Source organism: Dendrobates tinctorius, unplaced genomic scaffold (assembly GCF_039654945.1).
Source record: "Dendrobates tinctorius isolate UK_male_01 unplaced genomic scaffold, ASM3965494v1 ptg000133l, whole genome shotgun sequence".
Classification (NCBI taxonomy): Eukaryota; Metazoa; Chordata; class Amphibia; order Anura; family Dendrobatidae; genus Dendrobates; species Dendrobates tinctorius.
This window is the reverse complement of record NW_027361801.1, coordinates 32,732,180-32,757,489: the sequence shown is the minus strand read 5'-3', so window position 1 is coordinate 32,757,489 and position 25,310 is coordinate 32,732,180.

Below are 25,310 nucleotides of genomic sequence, written 5' to 3'. Positions count from 1 at the left end.
TTTGTTGTATCTTACATGATTTTTCATCTTTTTAGTAAACCCATTACTAAGGGAGGGTCGAAACATTGGGTGTTTTCAGTCATACTCTATTATCATGAATCCATTTTTTTGTGGCATTTAATTTTTGAATATATATTTGTTGAACAAACTTACTAAATACTTTTGCAAACTATCTAGTAGAGTGTTCAGTGAATTACTGTTCTTAACCTCAGGAATGTCTGATCGCCGCTGCCTATTGCTAGTTACTATAGCTGAAGCAGGAGAGCCAGCAGTGACAAAGCGCACAGCACAAGTCTGAGCAAGACGCTGAGACCCGACGTCTCTGCTGAGCAGCACCCACGCAGCCGAAGCTGAATGGGAGACCGCAGAGAGAGAAAAGGCTTGGGATCTACCCTGAGCAGAGGGAGAATCCTGACATCTAACACCTGTACTTTACTATTCTACCTATAAATATCAGTTTAGCTCAAATTCACATTCAAATATTTATCAATTTTTTCTTTAATATTGGAAGTATTACCAAAAAAATGTGCTTTTTTACTTCACAGCGAGAGCAACAATTTTGCAGATGGAATCATTCAATTTTTTTGCAGCTTTGATGCTGAAAACGAACAGAAACTATGAAAGAACAGAACTTTAGAAGGTAGTGGACAACTCACAGATGAAACAGAAATAGAACAGGACATAGCAGTAACCATGACAACTATATTTACTTTGAAAAACATTTGCATAGCAAGTAAGGGTCTGCAATAAGTAAAGTGTTCCGCTACGGCGTAAGTCTCTACTACATCATTTTATGCTATATTAGGATCTAGTATAAAAGATTTAAAGTGGACCAGTCAGCTCTCCTGAAGTGAGCTCATAAATACTTTTATTCCTTAGGAAATGAGAATTTTGAAGCATATTATGTTAGAAATCTGTATTGCTATATGCTATTCCTACTGAAAGCTAACAAAATAAATAAGCAGGCTACCAAATAGTAGAAAGAAATTGGTACATCTCTGCTGACATCACTGCCAGACTGCGAATGGACGTACTCTAAACCAGAACGATCCAGTTGTCAATTTATTCATAATTTACTAGTAGAAATAATGAAAAATAAATAAATAAATAATAATAATAATAGTAATTATAATAATAATAAATACTAAGGGTATAAAAAGTTCTGAGAAAAAAAAGCTTCAGAAATGTTATACTATGAAGACATAAGATTAGGGGTTTTATTTGCCATTGTGTGATTATTTACAATTTATTCCCTTCTTGACATCCTAAATACATTAATGGGTGTAAAAATATATACACTCACTGGCCACTTTATTAGGTACACCTGTCCAACTGTGTGTTAAGACTTAATTTCTAATCAGCCAATCACATGGCGGCAACTCAGTGCATTTAGGCATGCAGACATGGTCAAGACAATCTCCTGCAGTTCAAACCGAGCATCAGTATGGGGAAGAAAGGTGATTTGAGTGCCTTTGAACGTGGCATGATTGTTGGTGCCAGAAGGGCTGGTCTGAGTATTTCAGAAACTGCTGATCTACTGGGATTTTCACGCACAACCATCTCTAGGGTTTACAGAGAATGGTCCGAAAAAGAAAAAAAATCCAGTGAGCGGCAGTTCTGTGGCCGGAAATGCCTTGTTGATGCCAGAGGTCAGAGGAGAATGGGCAGACTGGTTCGAGCTGATAGAAAGGCAACAGTGACTCAAATTGCCACCCGTTACAACCAAGGTAGGCAGAAGAGCATCTCTGAACGCACAGTGCGTCGAACTTTGAGGCAGATGGGCTACAGCAGCAGAAGACCACACTGGGTACCACTCCTCTCAGCTAAGAACAGGAAACTGAGGCTACAATTTGCACAAGCTCATCGAAATTGGACAGTAGAAGATTGGAAAAACGTTGCCTGGTCTGATGAGTCTCGATTTCTGCTGCGACATTCGGATGGTAGGGTCAGAATTTGGCGTAAACAACATGAAAGCATGGATCCATCCTGCCTTGTATCAACGGTTCAGGCTGGTGGTGGTGGTGTCATGGTGTGGGGAATTTTTTCTTGGCACTCTTTGGGCCCCTTGGTACCAATTGAGCATCGTTGCAACGCCACAGCCTACCTGAGTATTGTTGCTGACCATGTCCATCCCTTTATGACCACAATGTACCCAACATCTGATGGCTACTTTCAGCAGGATAATGCGCCATGTCATAAAGCTCGAATCATCTCAGATTGGTTTCTTGAACATGACAATGAGTTCACTGTACTCAAATGGCCTCCTCAGTCACCAGATCTCAATCCAATAGAGCATCTTTGGGATGTGGTGGAACGGGAGATTCGCATCAGGGATGTGCAGCCGACAAATCTGCGCCAACTGTGTGATGCCATCATGTCAATATGGTCCAAAATCTCTGAGGAATGCTTCCAGCACCTTGTTGAATCTCTGCCACGAAGAATTGAGGCAGTTCTGAAGGCAAAAGGGGGTCCAACCCCTTACTAGCATGGTGTACCTAATAAAGTGGCCAGTGAGTGTATATTTTTCTGTACACTTCATTGTCGTAATGGCTTATTAATTAAAACTGTACATGCCACTCAAATATCGCTGTTGGTTACTTCTGGTTACCCTTCAATCTCCCCTAGCCAGCTGGAGTCCTGGGTTCGAATCCCACCAAGGATGACATCTGCAAGGAGTTTGTATGTTCTCCCCGTGTTTGTGTGGGTTTCCTCTGGGTACTCCGGTTTCCTCCCACATTCCAAAGACATACTGATAGGGAATTTAGATTGTGAGCCCTATCGGGGACAGTGATGACAATGTGTGCAAACTGTAAAGCGCTGCGGAATATGTTAGCGCTATATAAAGATTATTATTATTGTACTGTAGATTTGTCACAAGTCACCAGCAATTTTAAACTTTCATTGATATTACAGTGCATACTTAATTTTAGTAGACACATTGCTAGTTGTACATGGCAATATGATATCATATATTACATGTGAAGGCATAAAATAACACAACAATGACATTTGTGCCTTAGCGGGAAAACTTAAATATTTAAAAAGTATCTTCACTACAACAGTGTTAATCGTATCTAGTAACCTATATCCAGAACATCAGAGTCGTTGCCGCCTCAGAACATACCAGTGGGGTTCACATAGCATAATTATGAGCAATAGGTAGTGAAGGAAAACTGAAAATCAGGGCACTCACCAGCGCTGCTCTTTTTTGTGGAACGTAACAGTGGTATGTAAAGATGAGCAGATCGATCCATGGATGAATGAATTTTAATGAAATCTCCTGAAATCTTCAGTTTCAAGAGAACTAAAAAAAATTTCTGTGATGCAATTCAAGAGGATGTCTATATTGTGAAGGGAGAGGAGCGTTCTGAGCATGCAGGATAGGGATAAAAAGAGGCATAATGCAATTGGAGTGCACTTTTTCAGTGCTGATGTAGCAGATTGAAATGTGTGTGAATAGGAATCCAACTTACAAGTGATGTACAGCGAACTGTTGTATTGTCTCATCATTACCACTCTGTGAATTAATATATCTGTGATGTACTGCAGTAAAAGCACCCTAATAGCTGCCATATTTTATTGGGGGGGGCTTTCACACAGTGTCAGCAAGTAAGGCTAGTATTCAATCACCCATTAGATTCTATATTCAATTTAGAATCCATATTCTAAGTTCAAGGCTTGTTTCAGTTTGTGAATGAAAGTTTGATCTCTCTATACAGAAGTATTTGCCTACCAATGTGTGCACCTAGCTTCATATAATCTATTTTAGTCACTCAATTACAATATTTGCACAACATTAGATGCATACACATGCCATTTGAACAAAGCAGTAAGTTGCTCATACTTGCAATTGTTACATGAATCTACTTAAATTTTAAATTTCCTGATTACATCTTATTTGGTAAAGATATGAGTAGTGTTGAGCATTCCGATACCGCAAGTATCGGGTATCGGCCGATATTAGCGGTATCGGAATTCCGATACTTAATTCCGATACTTTTGTCATATCGGATTCTGGAATCGGAATCGGAAGTTCCCATCATGCTATGAGCCTGCTTGCTTTGATTAAGCCAATGGGAATCCTCCGAAGTGTGGGCACATCCTGTTAGGCATGTAGGCATGTTAACTATTGGCATGGCTGTGATTGGCTGCCGAAATGATGTCATGATGCACTATAAAAGCCACCGCAGCCGCCATTTCTGGTCACTCTGCTGTGAATTCAGTTAGGGACAGGCTGCTGTAGAAGACTGTGAGGGACAGTTAGAAATAGCGATTCCACCAAACATCTAGTGCTTTACCCAGGCTACATAAACCACCACTGTAGCCTTCTTTGCCCTAGCAGCAGTGTTCACAGCTGTCTGCAAGGGCTGTGTGAGTGCAGCTCACGCTGTGGAGTGGGTCCTGCAGCCACGTCAGGCTGTAGGCCACCCAGTGTGATCACTGCTGCCTCATACATCTTTTATTTTTTGAGCTGCATTTTTTACATAATTTCAATCTAGTGTGCTTCCATCCGTATCCATATACGTTGGTTGCAAACACTAGTAGACAGCGGAGCCTTTCTGCAGCCTTTCAGTGCTAGTGTCCACTTTGCTGCACTGTTCACGGCTGTCTGAGAGGTCTCTGACTGTGTGTGAGTGCAGCTCACGCTGAGTAGTGTGTCCTGCAGCTACGTCTGGCTGTAGGACGCTCAGCGTGCGTCAGTGCCTCACACATATTTTTATTTGAGTACAGCTCATTTTTTCTTCTATTAGTGTGCATCCATCCGTCTCCATCTACGGTGGTTGCAAACACTATAAAGGAGTACACAGCGGAGCCTTTCTGCAGCCTGTCAGTGCCAGTGCCCACTTAGCTGCACTGTTGACGGCTGTCTGAGAGGCCTCTGACTGTGTGTGAGTGCAGCTCACGCTGAGTAGAGTGTCCTGCAGCTACGTCTGGTTGTAGGACGCTCAACGTGCGTCACTGCCTCACACATATTTGTCTTTGAGTGCAGCTCATTTTTTCTTCTCCTATTAGTGTGCATCCATCCGTATCCATCAACATTGGTTGGTTGCAAACACTATATAGGAGTAGATAGAGGAGCCTTTTTTTCTGGCTTGTGCCCTGCCGGCGCAGCCAGATTAGTATTACCCAATTTTTTTGGAGCCTCATCTTTTGCATTGTAGGTTACCTGCCTGCATTGTAATAGCTCCAAAAAGTTGGTGATACTATCAGTTTCAATTCTTTGTTCACATACTTTGAGTTTGTTTCCAACAAAGAAACCACAAAAAAAGTTCACCAAACACTACATTTTGAACTTGTGTAGGCCACATCAGCTCCTATTAAAGTCTAGTCCACACACACACACACTTCATAAAATTAGTGTTTCTTGTACCTGTAACCAGCTGTTCAGGAATAAGCACACTAAGGCCCCCCTTTGTACTTTTTTGCCTATCTTAAGCAGTCTTGCAAGATGAAGAAGGCAGGGAGTAAGGCGCGTGGGCGTGGGCGTGGGCGTGGAGTTTCAGCAGGGAGAGGACGTGGGGATTCTGCAGGGAGAGGACGTGGGGATTCTACAGGTAGAGGACGTGGGGATTCTGGGCCTGCTGCGGGCACCAGTGGATCAGCATCCCCCAGTTTTAGCAGGCAACAGTCCTTTATGCGCAGCTTTGTAGGACCTCAACGTACCCCACTGCTGCGGGAGGAACAAATTGAAGCCGTTGTCGGATGGATGGCAGCTAACGCATCGACTTCAATTACTTCCGCATCCTCTCAGGGTCAGAGCACCGAAGAGCAACCATCTGTCTCTTCACCACCTGCCAAAGTGCCCAGGCAGTCAGAGAGACATGGACAGGAGCCATCACAGTCTCTACTTCTGTTCTCGGAATCTGTTGGCTTGGAAAGAGGGGGCCAGCCAAGCAGCATTCCTGAATGTGAAGAAGAGGGAGTATGCAGTGATGCGCAACTTCTTTGTCCCTCTGAATCTGAAGAGGCGAGTGGGCCAGTGCCTATGGTCAGCACACCTCAGTACGCATCAGATGATGACGAGACTCAGTTGCCACTTTCTGGTGCGTACGGTGCTGGCGAGACAACCCCAGAGAAGCAGCTGTTTGAAGAGGGGAGGGAAGATGATGAGGTCCTTGACCCATCATGGCGTGAGCAACAGGAAGGTGGTGGGAGCAGCTCGGAGGAAGAGATTCCCCTACCGGCCAAAACAGGAGGCAGAGGGAGGGGGAAGACTTGGTTGCCTGTACCCTCCACTTCGGCACCCGTTAGGAGCATTCCTCCTTCCAAAGGCAAACCGGGCGCTCACAAGAGTTGCAGTGCGTGGTCCTTTTTTGACACAGTTGCAGATGACATTTGCTTTGTCAAATGCAAGCTGTGTCATCAGAGAGTCAAAAGAGGGAGAAATGTCAGCAACCTCAATACCACAAATATGTGGAAACGTGCGCACCAAGCACGAGTTGGAGTTGCAGAGACACCCTGAAGACGTAGGCCAACGTACAGCACCACCTACCACCTCTTCAGTTCGTGTTGGGCCCTCTTCCTCCAGCTCACACACTGCTGGTTCGGCTTCCTCACAGGATCGCCAAGGAAGAACCTCTGCCACTGTTGTCCGGAGACCCTGTCAGATTCCACCCATAGCAGCACGTTCCCATCCATCACAGCCATCGGTAGCACAGGCATGGGATAAAAGGCGCCCTTACTCGGCAAACCATCCCCGAGCACAGTCTCTGAATGCTGGCATTGCCAAACTTCTGGCAGTTGAAATGCTGTCATTCAGGCTGGTGGACACTGACACCTTCCGGGACTTAATGGCATTGGCAGTCCCCCAATACAACGTGCCCAGCCGCTTTTATTTCAGCAGGCGAGCCGTCCCTGCCCTGCAGAAACATGTTGAGGGCAAAATAAAACATGCGCTACTAAACGCCGTTAGTAGCAAGGTCCACCTGACCACCGATGCGTGGACCAGTAACCATGGACAGGGACGATACCTTTCCCTCACTGCCCACTGGGTCAATGTTGTGGAGCCGGGTACGGATCTGGAGAGTGGAGCTGTACGTGTTCTTCCAACGCCACGGATTGCAGGACTCCAGTCTGTACACATAGACTCCTCCTCCTACTCAAGTTCCTCAGAAACAGCAGAGCAGGAGCCTGTTACGACCGATATGAGCACAGCCGTGGCCAAACGTCAACAGGCTGTACTCAAATTAATTTCTTTGGGGAATCGAAGCCAGCGCAGGAGCTCTGGAATGCTATCAAGCTGGAGAGCGATGTGTGGTTTGGGCCAGCGAATCTCCAGCCGGGCTTGGTAGTGTGTGACAATGGCCGAAATCTGGTGGCAGCTCTTGGCCTAGGCAACCTCACACACATCCCATGTCTGGCACATGTTCTTAACTTGGTCGTGCAGAGCTTTCTGAGGGACTATCCGGATCTTGCTGCACTGTTGCACAAGGTCCGCATAGAGTGCGCTCACTTGCGACGTTCCAGCACGGCAAGATCGCGCCTCGCTGCTCTGCAGCGACGATTTGGCATTCCGGAACATCGCATCATATGTGACCTACCCACCCGGTGGAATTCAACGTTACATATGTTGGAGCAGTTGTGTGAGCAGCAGGCAGCAGTCATGGAGTACCAGCTGCATCAGGCGCAAACAAGTCGCACTGTGCGCCGTTCACACTTCAGCACCATTGAGTGGGCCTCTATGAAGGACATCTGCCTCGTTTTGCGTGCCTTCGATGAATCCACGCGGATGGCGAGTGCAGATGATGCACTAGTCAGCATGACTGTCCCCCTTATCTGCCTGCTTCAACAAACACTGCAAGCACTAAGGGATGAGGTTTCAGAAGAGGTGGAGGATGAGGAGTCCCAAATGCCATCTGCTTCTGGACAGTCTGCGCTACGTGTTTCCTCACAAAGGCCTAGGCAGGGGACACTTTGTGAGGAGGATGAGGAGGAGTCGATGGAGGAGGAAGACATCTCTCCAGAGGAGGGAGGTACACAAACCTCTACTCAGTATGTACAGCGAGGGTGGGGTGATGCAGAGCAGGCCGAGGTCACGCCTCAAACAGGGAACAGCGGTTCTTTGGCAGTTGGGAGTCTGCAGCACATGGTTGATTTCATGCTGCAGTGCCTGAGAAACGACCGCCGCATCGCCCACATTCTCGTCTCGGCTGATTATTGGGTGTACACCCTCCTAGATCCTCGCTACCGGGACAGCGTACAAAGGCTCATAACAACGTTGAACCGGGAGCGTAAAATGCGGGAGTACGAAGAGTCACTGGTGCAGTCCATAATGTTTTCCATTCCACCCGACAGCATTGTTGCTAGTGCTTTACAAAGCAGCTCTGTGCGTCGAGGCAGTGGAGGAAACTCTGCACAAAGAGGGAGCAGAGGCAGCGCCGCAGCACAAGGCAAGACCACTATGGCCCAAATGTGGCAAAGTTTTGTGTGTCCACCACAATTGTCTACACCATCAGTGACGCCTCGAGTCAGCAGGAGGCAACGCTTCCGTCAGATGGTGTCAGACTACATGTCTTGCCCTGTCGCTGTACTCCCAGATGGCTCTTCCCCCTTCAAGTTTTGGGTCTCTAAGCTGGATACATGGCCAGAGCTTAGCCAGTATGCATTGGAGGTGCTGGCTTGCCCTGCTGCCAGTGTATTATCGGAACGTGTCTTTAGTGCCGCAGGTGGTGTACTAACAGACCGTCGCACGCGACTATCTTCCGATAATGTTGACCGGCTGACTTTTCTGAAAATGAACAAGGCCTGGATCTCCAAAGACTTTGCCATTCCTCTTACAGACTAAATTAGTGGTTGGCAACTGTATCCAGGTCTGCTGGTGTGTTCATTTTTCTACCACCTGAACTATAATCCCTTTGCTTCAACACAGCCAGTTGTCGCTCAGATGTGTCGTCTGCACAGAGAAACACACTAGCTCCTGTGTTAGTGGGGTTCAGTAATGCCAGCTGATCCCCTGCTGTGTGGACGGCAAAGTCACCAGCTCCATCAACATTCAAACCACTACTGATTTTTAACCGTGCCCAACTTAGGTCTCTGGCTCCACTGTCTCTACTATTTCCCCTGACCTCCAACCCCGCCATCTACATCTCTGAAGTGGCGTCAGCACAATCTACACTTGTTCCTGTGTTCCTGTGGCTCAGTCCCATCAGTTTATCCCCTGATGTGTGTCCGGCAAGGTCTCCTGCTCTGTCCACATTCCCATAACCAGTAGTGGGAATGAGGACAGAGCTGGCGAACTTGCCGGACAAACATCAGGGGATCAACTGACGGGACTGAGCACCAGTAACACAGGAACAAGTGTAGATTGTGCTGACGCCACTTCAGAGATGTAGCTGGCGGGGTTGGAGGCCAGGGTAAATAGTAGAGACAGTGGAGCCAGAGGCCTAAGTGGAGCATGGTTAGAATCAGTAGTAGTCCACAACCTCCATAAAAACCGCTGCCCATTGGCCTCTGCATGCGGCATGCGTAATCCTGGGCTCCAACAGCTTCAGTTGGTGTTCAGAAGTGTCGTCTCCACAGAGCCAAACACCTTCGTTAGAGTGTTAGTGGGGTTCAGCACTGCCAGCTGTTCCCCTGCTGTGGAGATGGCAAGTCTCCTGCTGCCTTCACCTGCCAAAATCCAGTAGGCCACAGCCTGCTCCTCGCCTAATCCTGGGCTCCAACAGCGTCAGTTGGTGTTCAGAAGTGTCGTCTCCACAGAGCCAAACACCTTCGTTAGAGTGTTAGTGGGGTTCAGCACTGCCAGCTGTTCCCCTGCTGTGGAGATGGCAAGTCTCCTGCTGCCTTCACCTGCCAAAATCCAGTAGGCCACAGCCTGCTCCTCGCCTAATCCTGGGCTCCAACAGCGTCAGTTGGTGTTCAGAAGTGTCGTCTCCACAGAGCCAAACACCTTCGTTAGAGTGTTAGTGGGGTTCAGCACTGCCAGCTGTTCCCCTGCTGTGGAGATGGCAAGTCTCCTGCTGCCTTCACCTGCCAAAATCCAGTAGGCCCCAGCCTGCTCCTCGCCTAATCCTGGGCTCCAACAGCGTCAGTTGGTGTTCAGAAGTGTCGTCTCCACAGAGCCAAACACCTTCGTTAGAGTGTTAGTGGGGTTCAGCACTGCCAGCTGTTCCCCTGCTGTGGAGATGGCAAGTCTCCTGCTGCCTTCACCTGCCAAAATCCAGTAGGCCACAGCCTGCTCCTCGCCTAATCCTGGGCTCCAACAGCGTCAGTTGGTGTTCAGAAGTGTCATCTCCACAGAGCCAAACACCTTCGTTAGAGTGTTAGTGGGGTTCAGCACTGCCAGCTGTTCCCCTGCTGTGGAGATGGCAAGTCTCCTGCTGCCTTCACCTGCCAAAATCCAGTAGGCCACAGCCTGCTCCTCGCCTAATCCTGGGCTCCAACAGCGTCAGTTGGTGTTCAGAAGTGTCGTCTCCACAGAGCCAAACACCTTCGTTAGAGTGTTAGTGGGGTTCAGCACTGCCAGCTGTTCCCCTGCTGTGGAGATGGCAAGTCTCCTGCTGCCTTCACCTGCCAAAATCCAGTAGGCCACAGCCTGCTCCTCGCCTAATCCTGGGCTCCAACAGCGTCAGTTGGTGTTCAGAAGTGTCGTCTCCACAGAGCCAAACACATTCGTTCAAGTGTTAGTGGGGTTCATCATTGCCAGCTGATCCCCTGCTGTGGAGATGGCAGTCTCTCCTGCTGTCTCCGCATTACAAAGACAGTAGGCCTCTGCCTACACCCTCCTATTTCCTGGGCTTCAACACAGCCAGTTGTAGTTCGGAAGTGCCGTCCACACGGAAAGAGACACTTGCTCCCGTGTCTCAGTGGGGTTCAGTAACGTCAGCTGATCCCCTGCTGTGTGGATGGCAGTCTCTCCTGCTGTCACCTCATTCAAAATACAGTAGGCCTCTGCCTACACCCTCCTATTTCCTGGGCTTCAACACAGCCAGTTGTAGTTCGGAAGTGCCGTCCACACGGAAAGAGATACTTGCTCCCGTGTCTCAGTGGGGTTCAGTAACGTCAGCTGATCCCCTGCTGTGTGGATGGCAGTCTCTCCTGCTGTCACCTCAATCAAAATACAGTAGGCCTCTGCCTACACCCTCCTATTTCCTGGGCTTCAACACAGCCAGTTGTAGTTCGGAAGTGTCGTCCACACGGAAAGAGATACTTGCTCCCGTGTCTCAGTGGGGTTCAGTAACGTCAGCTGATCCCCTGCTGTGTGGATGGCAGTCTCTCCTGCTGTAAACTCATTCAAAATACAGTAGGCCTCTGCCTACACCCTCCTATTTCCTGGGCTTCAACACAGCCAGTTGTAGTTCGGAAGTGCCGTCCACACGGAAAGAGATACTTGCTCCCGTGTCTCAGTGGGGTTCAGTAACGTCAGCTGATCCCCTGCTGTGTGGATGGCAGTCTCTCCTGCTGTCACCTCAATCAAAATACAGTAGGCCTCTGCCTACACCCTCCTATTTCCTGGGCTTCAACACAGCCAGTTGTAGTTCGGAAGTGCCGTCCACACGGAAAGAGATACTTGCTCCCGTGTCTCAGTGGGGTTCAGTAACGTCAGCTGATCCCCTGCTGTGTGGATGGCAGTCTCTCCTGCTGTAAACTCATTCAAAATACAGTAGGCCTCTGCCTACACCCTCCTATTTCCTGGGCTTCAACACAGCCAGTTGTAGTTCGGAAGTGCCGTCCACACGGAAAGAGATACTTGCTCCCGTGTCTCAGTGGGGTTCAGTAACGTCAGCTGATCCCCTGCTGTGTGGATGGCAGTCTCTCCTGCTGTAAACTCATTCAAAATACAGTAGGCCTCTGCCTACACCCTCCTATTTCCTGGGCTTCAACACAGCCAGTTGTAGTTCGGAAGTGCCGTCCACACGGAAAGAGATACTTGCTCCCGTGTCTCAGTGGGGTTCAGTAATGTCAGCTGATCCCCTGCTGTGTGGATGGCAGTCTCTCCTGCTGTCACCTCAATCAAAATACAGTAGGCCTCTGCCTACACCCTCCTATTTCCTGGGCTTCAACACAGCCAGTTGTAGTTCGGAAGTGCCGTCCACACGGAAAGAGATACTTGCTCCCGTGTCTCAGTGGGGTTCAGTAACGTCAGCTGATCCCCTGCTGTGTGGATGGCAGTCTCTCCTGCTGTAAACTCATTCAAAATACAGTAGGCCTCTGCCTACACCCTCCTATTTCCTGGGCTTCAACACAGCCAGTTGTAGTTCGGAAGTGCCGTCCACACAGAAAGAGATACTTGCTCCCGTGTCTCAGTGGGGTTCAGTAATGTCAGCTGATCCCCTGCTGTGTGGATGGCAAAGTCTCCTGCTGCCTACACAGTCGTACCACTACTGATTTTTAACCGTGCTCCAATTAGGCCTGTGGCTCCACTGTCTCTCGTATTTCCCCTGTCCTCCAACCCTGCCAGTTACAGCTCCGAAGTGGCGTCTGCACAATCCACACTTGTTCCTGTGTTACAGGTGTTCAGTCCGGTCAGTTAATCCCCTGATGTGTGTCCGGCAATGTCGCCTGCTCTGTCCACATTCCCATTATGGGAATGTGGACAGAGCAGGCGACATTGCCGGACACACATCAGGGGATTAACTGACCGGACTGAACACCTGTAACACAGGAACAAGTGTGGATTGTGCAGATGCCACTTCGGAGCTGTAACTGGCGGGGTTGGAGGGCAGGGGAAATACGAAAATCAGTGAAGCCACAGGCCTAAGTGGAGCTTGGTTCAAATTAGTAGTCTACAACCGATCTTAAAATTTCTTCAATGCAGCCTAAGCCTGCTCCGTGCTTGTCCCTGGGCTTCAACACAGCCAGTTGTTGCTCGGAAGTGCCGTCTTCACAGAGTAAAACACTAGCTCCTGTGTTTGTGGGGTTCAGTAACGTCAGCTGTTCCCCTGCTGTTTTGATGGCAATCTGTCCTGCTGCCTCCCAATTGACAGCACATCAGGCCTCAGCCTGCTAAGTGCTTGTCCTGGGCTCCAACATCGCCAGTTGCTGCTCATAACTGACTTTGGCACGGGTACTCCCTCCTGCCCAGCTTGGTTCCAGCCCTGCCTGCTGTTTCCGGGAAGTGTCAATGTCAGTTTGCCACCCCAAGTTGCCATGTCGTGTTGCGGTTGGGTTAGCCGAGGCTAGGGTGCCAGCAGTTTAGGTGCTTCCTATGTGGACTGCGGGTTCTGGTAAGAAAGGTTTGTTCCATAGTGCCAGTAGGACAAGCACCCCCTGTAGGACTGTGTGATTCGGTAACTGCGGCCAGCTTGCGGCATGCCAACTTTGCTTTTCAGGGGTAACTTCTGATACCCCTCCGGGTTCCAGCACCGTCAGCTGGTTCTCATCAGAGCCTTTGGCCTAGGTGCCTCCATCTCGGTATCCGAGTTCCGGCAACGTCTGCTGGTCCTTGGTAGTGCTTTGTAGCACAGGTACCTCCTGCTTAGTAACCGGGTTCCAGCACCGTCAGCTGGTCCTCGGTTGTGCCATTGGCTCTTATTCCTTCTGCTGCCCCTCCGGGTGCCAGCACTGTCAGCTGGTCCTCGCTATTTCCATTTGCTCTTGCAGCTTATGCTACCCCTCTGGGTTCCAGCACCGTCAGCTGGTTCTCGTCAGAGCCTTTGGCCTAGGTGCCTCCATCTCGGTATCCGAGTTCCGGCAACGTCTGCTGGTCCTTGGTAGTGCTTTGTAGCACAGGTACCTCCTGCTTAGTAACCGGGTTCCAGCACCGTCAGCTGGTCCTCGGTAGTGCCATTGGCTCTTGTTCCTTCTGCTGCCCCTCCGGGTGCCAGTACCGTCAGCTGGTTCAAGAGGACAAAGAACAGGAAGACAACCACCAAGATGCAGAACAACAAGAGAGAGAAGACAAAGAAGCATAAAAAAAACAAAGCAGAAGAACATTAAGCATAAGACTAATACTCTGAGCAAATGATATTATCTTATTTATAAGCAGAAGAAGACTAAGCAGTGTATGGGGGTGAGTCCGTTCCTCCTCGTGGTGCCCCTGGAAAAGGCCTGCTGCTGCAGGCCAAACTGAACGCGGACAAATCCTGTTGTAAATCTTTTGTGACAGGCAGAACGGAAGGTGTAAACTTCTAACTTTTCTAGATAACAACTACAGGAATGCCTGACACAAACAAGAATATGATGAAGAAGAATAGGAAGAAGATGAATAAGCTGAATATGTAGAATAATAATTGTTGAATAAGAAGAATATGAAGAATGTAAGAAAAGGAAGAAGAAGAAGAAGAAGAAGAAGAAGAAGAAGAAGAAGAATGTAAAAAAAGGAAGTAGAAGAAGAAGAAGAAGAATGTAAAAAAAGGAATAAGAAGAAGAATGTAAAAAAAGGAAGTAGAAGAAGAAGAAGAAGAAGAATGTAAAAAAAGGAAGTAGAAGAAGAAGAATGTAAAAAAAGGAAGTAGAAGAAGAAGAAGAAGAATGTAAAAAAAGGAAGTAGAAGAAGAAGACATACATGTCTGGCAAAATATAAATGAGGCTAACATAGTCAATATCTTTGTAACTCCTAACATCTTTAAAAAAAAAGTTTAATTCCTGCTATTCCATTTGATTGGGCTAAACCTCTATGGCTTTAATGTCTCCTCCACCTCCCACAATACATTCTACATTATTCTTAGTTGTTTTTCTTCATGTAGAATTAACCTACAAGGAAAGAAAGGGTTTTTTTTAATTCCGATATTTTGGCCCCATTGACTTGCATTGGTTCCCGGTATCGGAATCGGCGATACCGATACTTTTTTTAAAGATCGGCCGATCCATTCCGATCCGATATTTTCAAGTATCGGCTGGTATCGCTCAACTCTAGATATGAGTAATTATTTTTATTTCTTTATTTATCTTTAAAGGGAACCAATGTTAGGCATTGGGTTCCTGGCACTGCACAGCAGGAATCCCGAGCCTTGCCTTTGGCCGTCTCCCATTCCTCTCCAGCTACAGTGGAGCTTGCTCAGCAGACTCATCAATCCCGGCACTCTGCCCACACCAGCATTGTGGACTTGGTTGCTGCTGCCACCTCTGGTCCAGCTATAGCAATGCATGCTGGTCAGCAGCGAATGATTCCAGGGACTATGTCCTCCTTTTGGTCCACTGAGCATGCCCGTGGGACGATCTGCCATTGGAAATCGGAGGTCACATGTTCAGGTCCTTCTCCAGCTCGGATTGGACCATCAGGAAGGCCCCGGAAGGTCACTGCTATAAAAAGTTTGCATGGCCGCCCCGCCATGCGCTATGATAGACATTGATTCTACATTGTTTAGAGGTATGAGTGATGATGGATGTATGAGACTGGTGACTGACTCATTAAGACTCCCTCCCTTTGATACGCATGAGTTAGGGTCTTATAGTTAGAGTCACTTCCGAGCATTTGCACTGCTTAGTACTGCAGTGTACTCAGCTCTCCTTCCTGTAGCGCCTGAGGGCAGCAGTCAGTACAGGCATCACTTACTGCAGATCCCGCAGTCTCTGACTGAGCGGCGCTGTGCGCACTTAGGGCAGACATAGTACCCACTCTGTTAATCTAATTCACTGCACACTCAAACAGACTTTATGCAAATAGGTATTCATTTTATTACATGTGGGAGCCAAACAGGAATATAGCACACAGTGGAAGCGATATAAATAAAAGATGTTTCAGCTCAGCCCGAGCCTTTATCATATTATCGCTTATTCCAATATTGGAGGTTTGTATAGGGTGCAGAAGGAGAGGAGAATCTCTCAAGAAGAAATACCAAGATAAATGGCCGATGTGTGCTGAGAGAATTACTCTGAACAGTAATTTACTTTGAGTCGTGACCTGTATCGCTCAACAGGTCACGCTTATATGCCAGCTCGTACGGACTCTGTGAGGTAACAGAGTCTGTCCTTGCAAGCGCCAGTTCTGTGGCTACCTGCCGATGTTCAGCTACTTCCTATCCATCATCATCCAGCAGCAGTTTCCATAACTGCACGGTGGACCCCAGGCTGCGAACGCACCTCATTAACACCTTTTATTTTTTAGTGGGTTCCGCCAGCCTAACATTCTGTCACCAGGTTTGGCAAATATGAGTTACGGCCACCACCTTTCAGGGCTGATATACAGCATCCTATAATGCTGTATATCTGCCCCCAATCCGACCTGTAAAAGAAGAAAAATAACCACTGCTGCAGAGACAATAGACCAGCAGGGTTGATGGGCTGGTGCCTCACAACACTTATGCTGTAAAACTGAGTCAGCATGCACAGTTATATATATTTTTGAATAGCGGCATTAGATCAAAGTATGATTTTTCAGCATATTGCATAATCTGTCCTTTTTTTCTTTCAGATGTGCACACCTCCCATTTGGCAAAGAAAAGGGCCTAACCTATTTTGCTCTCACTGTAGGGCTTGAAGAAGGCAAGTTTCAATACTCCTTTCATTTGGTGTAGGTGGTGTGTCACAGCCATTATTGCTGTGGTGTGGCTCAGCCTGGAGTCATTGGGACTCAGTCTTGCAGCATGGGCACTGTGAGGCACCAGGCCGTCTGCACTGCAAGCGCATTGTTGCTGCAGTGATGGTCAGCACATGGTTCCACTCTGTTAGGGCAATAGGGACTCACTAAGAGGTTAGCCTTTAAGTGGCACTGGGCTTCATACAGTCTGATCAGAATGCTAAACTAAGAACCTCATGTTCAATTATACATATTTTTGCCTAGCAACATTAGATCATTGATTGATTTTTGGAGGCTCTGTTCATTCTCTTTTTCAGCATATTGTATGGTACAATGCTTATGTGAGGACTTGTGTATTGTTAAAGCAAACCTATCATTAGCAGTTTTAGCCGATATCAGAGATGGCCAATGCCTTTCAAGGCTTATCTACAACATTCTATAATGCTGTAAATAAGCCCACCAATCTGACATGAAAGATAAGAAAAGTAAGTTTTATTAAACTCACCCGGGGCAGTCCGGTCTGATGGGTGTCGCAGGTCCCGGCCCGGTGCTTCCCATCTTCTTGCAACACCGCCCTTCTGCTTGCTTCATGGCTCCCAGGCATCGCGCTCCTACACAGGCGTACTTCTCTGCTCTGTTGAGGGCAGAACAAAGCACTGCAGTGTGCAGGTGCTGCGAAAGGTCAGCGCCTGTGCACTGCAGGGATTTGCTCTGCCCTCAACAGGGCAGAGAAGTACGTCTGCACAGGAGCACAATGCTGGGGAGCCTGTGAAGCAAGCAGAAGGATGGCATTGCAAGTCGGGAGGCACTGGACCCGGACCTGCTACACCCATCGGACCGGACTGTCCCACGGGTGAGTATAATAAAACGTATTTTTCTTAACTTACAGGTCGGGGCTGGGGCTTTTCTACAGCATTATAGAATGCTGAATATAAGCCCTGAAAGGCAGTGGCAGTGACCTGGTGACAGGTTCCCTTTAACATGATGCATAGTAATGTCTACTTAGTAGCCACTCTCTTAATGCCTTACAGTAAAAGCAAAATGTGGGAATTTTTTCAGATTTCAAAAAGGAGTCCAAATTGGCTTACTTCCAGAATAAGCTCTGTTGCCTGACCTGCAAAGCTTTTGGTGAACAAACGTCAACCATTCACAAGACAGACCAGCAGACCATTCTTTGATCCATGCAGACACAATATTTCCCTGCCAGTGTTAGGGCAACAACAAATAACTGAGGCTAAAGAAGTAAAACTACAGTATATTTGACATGATGGACCAGATTTTTTTTCTGTCATTGTATCAACCTTGAGCACTTCAGCAAACAGAGTTGCACAGTCTGAGCATCCAGAATTATTCATACCTAGACTGCATACTTTCTAAGGCATATACATTTTTCCAGGAAATTGGAGGCTTTTTATTTATATGATTCATGCGGTGAGGTTTTAGCCAAGCCCGAGAATTAGATTTTTTTTTTTATATATTCTTTATATCGTTTTACAAAAGAATACATTAACATGGACAGAAAACAAAATACGAATTTTAACAAACAGGAAGTATAACGTGTGCACCACACACAATACAATGGGGCATTTCTTTCTCTATCTTGTCATTAACCATTACCCTATTGAATGTTACTTACAATTCTGATTTTCAACACGTAATATATTTTACTGAAAATTGTAAATCCAGAATAGGATAAGATGTCCCACGTGTCACGAAGAACATTAAGGAGACCTAAACAAATCTTGTACAGGACCGAAATGATACCTAACATTAGTTCAAAATATTCAAACCTTATTAGGTGCAAATAATGAAAAAATAATTTGTACCGAATACATAGTTTCTTAGGTACAATCATTAAATAATAAAAATTGCTTAATAATTCATACCTAATAAAGTTTAAATGTTTTAAACTAATTTTTTTATATCATTTCAGTCCTGTCATACTGTCACGATACATTTTTGGATTTCTGGCAGGTCTGGTTTGTTTAACGTAAAACTTTTTTCCTTTCAGGCCATCAGGGGTTAATGTCAGTTTTTCCTCGCTGGCCTGCTAGTGTATTGCATTGCTTCTGGGTCAGCTGTGGTGTGTGGTGACCACTCACACCATTCTTCAAGAGGTCACCTGATACATCAGCTGACTGTCGGTTTTGAGGAATCTGCAGGAACTGAGCTAGAGTCAGGAGCTGGCTGAATACAGTGGTGCATTGCTGAGTTCACTGATCTGGTGTATTTATCCTGCTGTGTGGTGCTTTGCAGCAGAAAGCTATGGGTTGTATTTTTTGTAACGGTGTCCCTTTTGGTGTCTGTCTTTCCATTTCTTTTGTTGTGGTGCAGTGGTGGGACCAGTGGACTCACCTGTCAGTTCCCTACTTAGGGATAAGAGCAGGGCAAGTAAGGGATTAGTTATTATGCTCGGCGATGGGGTGAAAGAACCCGTATAGGAATGATGGGAAGATCAGGGCACATCCTCAGGTGAGTGCAGGAGGTGTCCATTCCCCCATTCCCTATCAATAGGGCCCACCATTGTTAATGTTTCCCTGGAGTTCCCTTGTGTGTTGTGCCGTTTGGTGACCGACCAACCGTTGGGCCATGTCACACTGGGTAAATCACTGTGACATTAACATCGATCACACATTTTTTTTTCTGGTGAGCCACAGCTCAAATGCAGACCTTTGCCCAACTGCTCCAGACCCTCACCGATGAGCCTAAGGAGCTGCGTGGTGAGGTGGTTCAGCAGCTGCAGCAGTTGTTGAGGTTCTGGGCCTCGGCTCAGTTGCAGGCACAACCAGAACCCTAGATACCTCTCCCTGACCGGCTGCCTGGGTTCTCTGGAGGGAGAGATACATTTTTTTGTATTTTAAGTAAGCCTGCAAGTTATATTTCAGGCTCCGCCCTTGTTCATCAGGGAATGAGGAACAGTGTGTGGAGATAATAGTCTCCCTTCTCAAGGGTGATCCCCAATACTGGGCCTTCTCCCTGAGGACCAGTTCTCCATCTTTACCATTGGTGGGTGAGTTTTTTGGAGGCCGCCATGTCCCTTGCTATCTGGATGGATAAATGCCTCAGGGAGAGGCATGCACCAAATGTGCCCCTTGTTGTCCTTGCTAGGGAGGAGGACACACCAGTGCTGACAGACGAACCTATGCAGGTTGGAGGAGTTGCTTCTCAAACAGGGTTACCTGTGGTGTGAGGGCATGTTCCTACTGTGGGCAGACCGGTCATTTTATCAATGTCTGCCCATCACATGCCAAAGTACCTGCACCATCTAAAAAGCTGCATCCCCCTGGTCGTGTGGAGGGAGGCAACCAGGATGTGTATATTTACTCCATATTATCTTCTCAGTGTACCCTATGTGCAGAAGTAGTGGTTGGTGGAATATACCGGTGCTTGTGGACTGTGGAGCGGGAGTCAATCTGGTGGATGCTCACTTTGTCCAGACCCCTGTTCTGAGGAGTATGATGCTAGCGAGACCCCTAAGCGTCCAGGCCATTGACTGTCCCACTCAGCCAGGGGGTGACCCAAGTCATAGATGATACATACCTGCGTATAGGGACTTGTCATGAAGAGTCCCTCTCATGCTATGTGTTGGAGGGAATGCCAACTCCCATCACTTTAGTCCTCCCTTGTTTGAAAAGACACATCCCTGTCATAGATTGGCGGTCAAGGGAAGAAGTCAGCTGAGATCAGTCATTTGAGGGCTGCTGACAGAGGGCTACTGTCTCTGCCATCTTTCTACAACCCTCCCCATCTTCTCCGGTGGGGGCAGCAGATGTGCTGCCAGGGAGTAGGGGCAAGTCTCAACTCTCACCACAAGCTAACCCTGAGTGTCAGAGTCATCTTAGGAGGAGGGGTCAGAGGAGGGTGGTGTTCCCTCTGAGCATTGTGGGGGTGTGAGTGTGGTGACACTGTGGGATGCCTCTGCTGTCGGTTCCTCAAAGAGTTCACCATTTAATGGCAGACGTATGCATGGCAATAAACGTTCAGGTTCAGACCTGTGTGTGAATAAGCATGTGTGGGTGTCCACCAAAAACATCAGGTGGAAGTGTGCTTCTGGGACCTGGAGTTCTAGGGTGATCAGACCGTATCGGGTGTCAGCCATTCTAAGCCCAGGGACTTTCGAGTTGGAGATACCCCCAGTTATGCATGTACACAACTCATTCCCCAGGTCGGCACTCTGGAGATTTATGGCGCCTCTGGAGCCTACGTTGTTGTCACCTCCATTAGGCTGTGTTTACCATAAACCTGAGGGTCAGGTGACTGCTGAGGTGGACTATGGTGGATTGAGGCATCCTCACCATATGTTGTTTTCTGGTGAGGTCCGCTGTTGAGGGTCCAGAGGCTCCTCATTGAAAGAGGATACTGTCACAATCCATTTTTTGATTTATGGCAGATCTGGTTTCTTTAATTTAAAACTTTTTCCTTTCAGGCCATCGGGGTTAATGTCAGTTTTTCCCCACTGGGCTGCTGGTGTATTGCATTGCTGCTGGGTCAGCTGAGGTAGGTGGTGACCACTCACACCATCCTTCAAGACATCACCTGATACATCAGCTGACTCTCGGTGTTAGAAGAATCTGCAGAGAGTGAGCTGGAGACAGGAGCTGGCTGGGTGCAGTGGTGCTTTGCTGAGTTTGCTGATCTGGTGTCTTTGTCCTGCTGTGTGGTGCTTTGCAGCAGAAAGCTAAGTGTTGTATTTTTTGTTATGCTGTCCCTTTTGGTGTCTGTCTTTCCATTCCTTTTGTTGTATTAGTGCAGCCGTGGGACCAGTGCTCTCACCTGCCAGTTCCTTACTTAGGGATAAAGACAAGTGAGGGATTAGGTATCCTGCTTGGTGATGGGGTGAAAGAACCACTATAAGGATGATAGGGAGATGAGGGCACATCCTCAGGTGAGTGCAGGAGGTGTCCATTCCTCCATCCCCTATCAACAGGGCCCACCATTGTTATTGTTTCACTGGTGTTGCCTTGTGTGCTGTGCCGTTTGATGACCAACTAACCGTTGTGTCATGTCACACTGAGTAAGTCACTCTGTGACACATACGTTCTGTTTAGATCTATGCAATATAGATGTTTTTTAATTCTATGAGTAACCATGTATATATATGTAAGAGAGTATCCTAAAAGTGAATTTGAATTTTTAAAGCCCACATCATTAGTGACAAAGCATCTCAATTTTCTGAAAGTTTGACAAGTTTCATAATAAATGTTCACAATCCATTCTGCCCTTTCCAATGCATCTTCTACAGATACAAAGCTCACAGAGAAGAGAAATTCAGTCGAGGATGCAGAGAAAAGTATCAGATCAACTGACAGCTGATCTGTAGTCCATTATTGCTCTAATCCACCCTTTTTTGACATATGCTCTTGTAAAGGACAGTTGACAGTGACTGATATACAGTATTTGAAACATGGAAATTGTGAATACTGCACAAGGCTGACTCAACTTTTAGTGACATGTCCTGTTCTTTATAACCAGACAGCACAAGACTTGAAAACATAATAACAGTTTGACATTTTACTGTAGATCTGCTTACCTAAACCTTATGTGTGCATAAAAAATAAACATAACTGTTGTGCTGTGTGTAAATGTCTATATAATGTATTATAAGTGCTTGCAAATTATGTTTTTCTCCTTATATAATTTATTCATTTTATAACACCGGAGTTCTAAAAAACAAATAGTTTAATTGCTAGGCAAGGTTATCCTTCCTTTGTCCTAACATGTTGCTGAGGAATAATTTGTCATTGGAAACTTGTTCTAAAATATGACTATGCAAATCTGAAATAATGTCACTTCAGACTTAAGGTGCTTCCAGATCTAAAAAATAATGGGTAGTACCTTGACTGCAGTCCAAATCCGCATTTCAATGCAAATGGTATTTCAGCTTTTCTAAAAGGATATCATCTCCCAGCATTAACTACAGGAATGATATAACACCTCTGAGACATCCCACATAGACCATTTCTTGAAAACGAGTTAGATGTTGAGCAGAATTTAATGCAAAAACTTCAGACATAATTGATAGGTAAGTGTCTATAGGTTGTTAGCTGAGCGGCATAAGAATGAAGTTTTCCTGGATGGTACTGTATCTCATTATATTTATCAGCAGTCAGACATGCAGCACATTACAGTAAAGCATGCACTGAACTGGATAGGGAAGACATGCAAAATAGAGCTGTGGGAACATGAGATATATATATTACATGTCTCTGAGAAATGAAAGTACTTTAATGTGGGGGTGAAAAGGCTGCTGAATATTATAGATAGCACTTTCATGTTTTATTAAAGTAAGATAGGTGGACTATAATGTGTGCTTAGAACTCAAAGTTTATACATTTTTTTTATTATTACAGCCCCATCACTCAGAGTCACAAGGCCCGTTTGGATTTCTGCTATTGCTTCTCTTTTTTTTAATGCCTAGAATATAGTAGTCATCTCTTCTGGTGCCGTACAATGCAACCTTTTGCACAGCATCCTGGACATAATATGCATTAAAGTAAAGTATAACACAATTGTATTTTAAATTTGAAATTTCATATAAAGCCGTGAAAAAAAAATTCTAAATAGAGCAGGATAAAATTGGGGGCAATTTGTGTTATATTTCATGCTGTTAGTAAGAAACACAATGTGGCTGCTGGCATTGTGTTATACTTTTAGTGCTTTGCTTTTTTTCTATTGCACGCACAACAAATCATTCTAGGTAAGGTTCAGGTCAGTTATGAGTAGATATTTTTCCATACCTACATAAAACTTTTGCACAAATTTGAATATAAATTAATTTCTACCAATGTATCCCAGTTTTAAATCTGGCCAGGTTTGCACTTCTCAAGCCCCAAAGGATGCCCTTCCAACTTTATTTATGCTCCAATTTCAATTGGAATGTCTTGTTGAATTTTCATTGCTCTTGGACATTCATGCACAATGTTGTCTCAATAAGCTGGTTTCCTGCCAACATAACTCTTCTTTATGTCAAAAACTGACATACAGTATAATCTACATTTAGAATCCACTTTATGTTCCTGTACAAAGTGCATTTTTATATTATTGTTGCCTTGTTTCTAGCAGAGCTAAAGTCTCTTTCAAATATTCACAATGGAACTTACAATTACTAGGCAGTGCATAGTTGAGACATAAGCTGAGATGTGCTCGTTGACTGCTCCTAACAGATCAGTGATAATAAATTATAAATGCTGCAGTTTTGATTCTTATGGCAGAAAGTAATCCTCTGCCACATGCATTAAGACAGCAGAACTTATGCCAGGTTCAGACTGCGTTAGGGCAGTCCATTCATCGTATGCGTTAAATGGACTGCTGCCTTTTCTGGATCGCGCTATGCGTTCACGCTAGCGCAGATGCAGGCTGCATCCGAGGATCCGTCACAGAATGATGTCAGAACGCTAGCGCATGCCGATTATGACATGCGCTAGCAATGAGCTCGTCTATAGCAGTCTATGGGTGCATTAACACATCTGTTAAATGGCGTTAATGCCGCTATGTAATGGATGCATTAAACACAGCACCCGAACGCAATATGAACCCAGCCTTACAGTTACACAATATTGTTCTGTTAGTAGCTGGAAACGAACGCAGCTCTGTTTGTGTCTCAGCACTTAACTGCCTAGTAATTACAGGCTGTGCCATGTAGTGCTAAAGGTGAGTTGAGGTCTTGTGGTAACCAGCTAATAGTGATGTACAAGCACATAGGCAACTATGCTTACATGCATGGCAGAAGATAAAAGAGAATGCAAAGAAGCAAAAGGTGTAATCTGCATTTAGATTAGGTTGATGATAATTCTGACAGGTAAGGGTTAAGGGGGCTTTACACATAGCGATATCGCTAAAGTGTCACGATTTTGTGACGCAGCAGCGATATTGCTAGCGATATCGCTACATGTGATACTTACCTCCAACCGGCTCCCCAGCTGGCTATCGCTGATCGTGCGAGATTGGCCTGGTCCATTTCTCGTCATCGGCTTCCTGCTGGCGCTGACGAGCGAGCAATGGATACAGGCGGAAGAGGGACACCCTCGCCGCATCTGAAAGGTAAGTGCAACCGCCGACCGCTGCTGCATTGCTAGTGAGATCTGCCTGTTTGGCAGCCCACTAGCGACCATTTAGCGATGCACCAGCGATCCTGACCGAGTTATATCATGGTCAGGAATCGCTGGTGCATCGCTAAATGAAAAGGGGCCTTTAGTCAAGCGCACACAGGGGAGGAAGTGAGGGCTCCCCAGCTCTGAAGAAAGGCAAGATGTTGCTAGGATATTTAGTTTTAGCAGTGTAAGAATTGAACTGCCCATTCAACAATGTGAAGGTGAAATAATATATGTATAGGTATAAGGCTGGTTTCACACTTGCGTTTTTTTGCGCTGTATTTTAGCTAAAAAATGCATGCGCTTTTTTCCCTATATTTTGCATGGGATGCGCTTATGTGCACATACACATGCGCTTGTATGCGTTTTTACGTGCATGCTTTTTTTTGTGGTGTGCGCTCGGGCGCACAAAATGCATCCTGTTGCATTTTTTGGGCGTCCGACTTGCCTCAAAAAAACGCATGCTCGCGCAATGCGTTTTTTTTTACAGCAAGACACCCATTGTAAGTCTATGGGTGTGCATATGTGCGCATTGGCATGCTCATGTATGCGTTTTTTTGAGCATGCGTTTTTTTGTTGACCATTGGTTAGACAATGGAAATTAGGGGTTTGGGTTAGAGTTAGGGTTAGTTAAGGGGGTTTAGGGTTAGGGTTTGGGTTAGGGTTAGTATGGTTTGGTTAAGGGTTAGGGTTTAGGGTTAGTTAGGGTTTGGTTAAGGGTTAGGGTTACTATGGTTTGGTTAAGGGTTAGGGTTAGGGTTAGGGTTAGTATGGTTTGGTTAAGGGTTAGGGTTATGGTTAGGGCTAGTAAAGTCATCGTT